The sequence below is a fragment of the Salvelinus namaycush genome, chromosome 12, assembly GCF_016432855.1.
Source record: "Salvelinus namaycush isolate Seneca chromosome 12, SaNama_1.0, whole genome shotgun sequence".
NCBI lineage: Eukaryota > Metazoa > Chordata > Actinopteri > Salmoniformes > Salmonidae > Salvelinus > Salvelinus namaycush.
Genome location: NC_052318.1, coordinates 15,791,959 through 15,797,562, shown reverse-complemented (window position 1 = coordinate 15,797,562; position 5,604 = coordinate 15,791,959).

Genomic DNA, 5,604 nt, shown 5'->3' with positions numbered 1-5,604 from the left:
CAGATTTAGTTATTGGTGGTGCAGATAGTGAGTCGTGAGAAGTGTGATGTGCTTCCTGTTTCTGAATATCAACAGGAAGTGTGAATTAGGGACATTGTTTTTAGGTGTCCATGGAACACATATGGGAGCCTACATCTGTACCTAACATTTGGTGCTGTCAGTCATGTTTAGATTTAGGCTACCCTTTGGTGGTAAAGTAAGACTAGGTTTACACTCCACCTAGCGTTATCCTTAGCAAAACATCACTGATGCTTGAGTGAAGTTACAGGTTCTGGCATACACCGAAATCCCAGCGCAAAGCCCTCCATGTGGTGTGCAGTGAAGTCACAAAGCAGAACTTCCTAGAGCCGCTATGGAGTGCCCCTATAGTGGAGTCTAAGTCCAGCCGAACCAAACTCCAGGGATTGAGGACAGTATGACGGGATGCCTAACTAGATACAGATGAGGTGTTTCTGAACCTAACAGTTTGGCCTGTAAAACAAAACCACCATATGATTGAGCAGCTGAGAAGCTGTTTTAGGTCTAGTTTCTATATTAGGATCCCTGTTAGCTGTTCCAGAAGATGTTCAGCTGCTCTTCCTGGGTCCACAACGTCTTGTGTTTACTGTTTACAGGCTATGTGGATAGTCTTCATTATGACCATGAGCTCATTAAAAAAAACAGACCTATCCAGACAGCCAGAGAAAGGAAAGGAAAGATACAGGGTAAAATAAAAAGGGTTAAACTAGGAAGGTGCCGTTTCACTGCATGATAGTCCTAATAGTTCCAGTTAATAGATAGGCTACAGTAGACTATGGCTGCCCGTCTATCATAGGGTTGTTCACACACCTTAGAACCTGTTGTTCCAGGGGCAATGGATCTTGACTTCAACCAATCTATCATTGGCAGTCTTAAGACCAGGAAGAGGTTAGAAGATATGAGTCACACTGGTATAAAGGCTGTAATCCAACACACAAGAGTCATGTCCAGTAGTGAGAAAACATTTTAAAATAGAATGAAATGTGGAGGTACTACTTACACTTGTCCAATAAGACACACTCATTTTTGTTTTCTGTTGCAAATGTTTTGCTACAGTGTGTCTTAATGAACTCATCCCTGGTTCCTTTGGGTAATGTCAGAGAGAGACTGCGAAGTCTCAGACAGATGTTTGTGTAGGGGGAGACGAGGATGGAGGGGGAGAGCCAGGATGTGATGCAGGAGTTGGGTTGGGAGGGCAGTGTAGCTGTGTGAATCACCTTTCTGGTATGAGAGTAAGGGCCTCCCACGCCCATAACCCAAATCAGCCCTGTGAGAGGGTCTTTGGAATTCATTCATCCCATGATCTGAGATAGAGGGAGAGAAACAGCGAGATCTGGCTTGGGCCTTGTCCTTGGCCATGCTACAATGTTTACACCATATGACACACACACACGCGCACACAATGGGTTTTTCTGTTCGCTGCTCTCTCTCTCTGCATACAAAACCTCTGAATTAATGTTTGCCTCCCATACTTTTCCTGGAAGAGAAATGTATTTATTTATTTGCATTTTTGCAGGATGAAAGCTCTTGACGCACCATCGTGTTTTCAAATGTAAAAAAAAAACAATATTATACTTAGTAACAGTAATAATATGGCAACTACTGTCTAATAATGAAATAATAATAATACTTTTTTTTAAATAACATAAATTAACAGCATAAAAATGTTTTGTCCAGCTACTCATTTGTATTTATTAGTGATCCCCATTAGTTCCTGCCAAAGCACATACTCTTCCTGGGGGCCAAACACACCAAAGCACCCACATGACATATAAAACAACAGATAAAACAGTGAACTATGTGTTCTGAATGAGCTAAAGATAAAACACTACATCTATATAACATCCCTACACCACCACATATCCACAACACATGTTTAATACCACCATACAACAATACCACAATGTGTCTGTACCTTTTTGTGTGTCTCTTCAGTCCCTGCTGTTCCATAAGGTGTATTTTTACCTACTTTTTAAATCTGATTCTACTGCTTGCATCAGTTACCTGATGTGGAATAGAGTTCCATGTAGTACTCTGCGCCTCCCATAGTCTGTTCTGGACTTGGGGACTGTGAAGTGACATGTCTTGTGGGGTATGCATGAGTATCCGAGCTGTGCGCCAGTAGTTTAAACAGACAGGTCGGTACATTCAGCTTGTCAACACTTCCTACAAAAACAAGTAATGATGAAGTCATCTCTCTTCCACACTTTCAGCGTTACCCATGCAGAGCAAGGTGAGTGACGTTTGAAACGCTATTAGCGCGCACCCCGCTAACTAGCTAGCCATTTCACATCGGTTACACCAGCCTAATCTCGGGAGTTGATAGGCTTGAAGTCATAAACAGCTCAATGCTTGAAGCATTGTGAAGAGCTGCTGGCAAAACGCAGGAAAGTGCTGTTTGAATGAATGCTTATGAGCCTGCTGGTGCCTACCATCGCTCAGTCAGACTGCTCTATCAAATCATAGACTTAATTATAACATAACACACAGAAATACGAGCCTTGGGTCATTAATATGGTCGAATCCGGAAACTATCATCTCGAAAACAAAACGTTAATTCTTTCAGTGAAATACGGAACCGTTACGTATTTTATCTAACGGGTGGCATCCATAAGGCTAAATATTCCTGTTACATTGCACAACCTTCAATGTTATGTCATAATTACGTAACATTCTGGCAAATTAGTTCGCAACGAGCCAGGTGGCCCAAACTGCTGCATATACCTTGACTCTGTTGCAAGAGAAGTGACACCATTTCCCTAGTTAAAATAAATTCATGTTAGCATGCAATATTAACTAAATATGCAGGTTTAAAAAATATATACTTGGGCATTGATGTTTATAGTTAGGTACACGTTGGAGCAACGACAGTCCTTTTTCGCGAATGCGCATCGCATCGATTAAATGCAACGCAGGACACGCTAGATAAACTAGTAATATCATCAACCATGTGTAGTTATAACTAGTGATTATGATTGATTGATTGTTTTTTATAAGATAAGTTTAATGCTAGCTAGCAACTTACCTTGGCTTCTTACTGCATTCGCGTAACAGGCAGGCTCCTCGTGGAGTGCAATGTAAAGCAGGTGGTTAGAGCGTTGGACTAGTTAACCGTAAGGTTGCAAGATTGAATCCCCGAGCTGACAAGGTAAAAATCTGTCGTTCTGCCCTTGAACAAGGCAGTTAACCCACTGTTCCTAGGCCGTCATTGAAAATAAGAATGTGTTCTTAACTGACTTGCCTAGTTAAATAAAGGTGTAAAAAAAAAAACGGTGTCCAAAAATACAGATTTCCGATTGTTATGAAAACTTGAAATCGGCCCTAATTAATCGCCCGTTCCGATTAATCGGTCGACCTCTAACATACATATATACTAATATCTTCACATGGTGATGTTTCTATTAGTTCTTAACATTTGAAAAAGGACTTTCTTAAATTCACTGGGATTTTAATGCCCTGTTTTGTATAGGTTAATGATTCCAGTCAGTTGGGTCTTTGTATCTGAAACATCTTACTCCAACCTCATGATGTACCCTTGGCATTTCTAATTGCTGCTGTTGTTGAAAGGACTAGTGTGAGTCTTGTAAAGGACTAGTGTGAGTCTTGTAAAGGACTAGTGTGAGTCTTGTAAAGTTAGGTGTTCCTTAATATATACAGTTGATACATTTCAAAATAAATTGGTACCAATGCAGTTGTCTTCTGTTTGGGAGGGACAGCCCATTGAGTTATTCAGACAGTGTGCAATGATGTCTTATAACGGCATCCAAGAATCAATCTGCAAAGATTGTTATGAATGACAAAGTAAGGTCTTGGTTGTGTTTTAATAGACGACGTCACCATAGTCTAGGATAGGAAGCAGTAGTTGGGTTACTAAGCTACTAAAGTCACAGCGGGTATTATAAGAAAAGCCTTTGTGGTTCAAGTCAGGACTTCAGGATGGACACACACAACACACACGTGGATACATGACATGTGCATACAGTGTAGCCTTAGGGTCTTCACAGAGAACCATAGAGGTCAACTCTGTTCATTGTGGAGGCAAAGAAAGGGCTTTTTCGGGCTGAGAGGGAGAGAGAGAGCAGAGAGGGTTTTTGGAGGTGCTTTATAGCCTTAAAAACATACAAGCAGGTACAGCAGGCACCCTTCTGCTGCACTCAAGCGCACGCTAGGCCCTCCCATTTCCCCACCCTCTCTCTCTGCCACTCTCTCCTTCCTTTTTCTCTCAATGCTCCTCCAACACCACTTTCCTCAAGAATAGGGGAGGGAGGGAGAGATTTCAACAGTAAGACTAGAGTCCTGGTAGGAGCACACGGCTCTGTTGTGGTTTGCCTGGTCAGTAGTGTGCAGTGGTCCTTTTTGGTCAGTCACAGGGGTTCCACTCTGTCCTGGGACGCACTGTTGACCACTTATTGATGAGCAATCGTCTCTTCACTGGACAAGCTAAAGCATCCCGGACCGGTCAGGCGGATTGTTCTGTTTTCTGCTCTCCCTGAGGACAAAGACTGTGTGTGTGTCCATTTTAGAGAGAGAGAGCAGTTGGACTTTGAGACTGCTTGAGCTGGGCTTATATGGTTTCTGTTAGTGCAGAAAGAGAGGCTTTTTTTCTCCATATAGATATATATTGCTTTGAGAAATCATTTGAGGAGACCATGCCATTCTGCAGCACCTTTGGAGGTATCACTATCTGAAATGACTTTGGGGATGACTGCAGTGCCTTAACTCTAGGCTTCTCGATCCTTGATGTATATGTGGGATTGTTTTATAAGAGGATTGTTTTAAACCAACTTTTTCTGTCGATTACAGACTGCAAAGCATATTTTCTGGAGTCTTTAACTGACTGGAGGCTTTTTCTTAACCTTGTCTTAACCTTGTTTAAACCTGGTTCTGACTTGGTCTTAAGCCGGACCAACCAGTGCACTTGGCCCAACTGGCCTATTAAGACTTACAAGGGGATCAACTATTTTTCAAAAACAGGAGGGAGGGAAGGGGCATTTCCACTCCAGAAGGGGGCTCCTGCTGAGTGTAAATCAATATTTCCTCCCGCCCTGCACCCAGTTTCTCAGTTTACTTTGGGGACACATGCCTAACTGTACTCTATGGATTTATGACAGTAATCATTGACTCAGGCTGCCATCTGGAGTTCTCTCTATATCCGAGCCTGGACTTTTAGCTGGATGAAGGAATGTCCCCCCCATGGGGTAACATCTCAGTCAAAAAGTGGTGTGTGTGATAGTAGGTTACAGCTTTTAGTTCTGTAGTTCTATATTTTGGGGTCCTGTAGCTAAACAGTTTAGAGAGTTAGGAAACGTTCACATTCCTTCATTCTTTAGTAATGTAAAATATGTTCTTATTAATTCTGTATTAAGTTCTAGTGAGCTCTTAAGCTCTGCTAGCTACCTGTAGTGGTGAGATATTATTCCAGGTATCTGTCTCCCCAGCCTCTTTGTGAGGGTTCAGAGAAGTTCTGTTCTACCCAGGGGAGGGAGGGAGGGAGAGAGACGGGGCGAGAGAGAGAGAGAGGGAGGGAGGAGCTGATGACAAATGACCAGTCCCCTGAGGGCTGAGGTTACTGTAGGTCAACTGCAG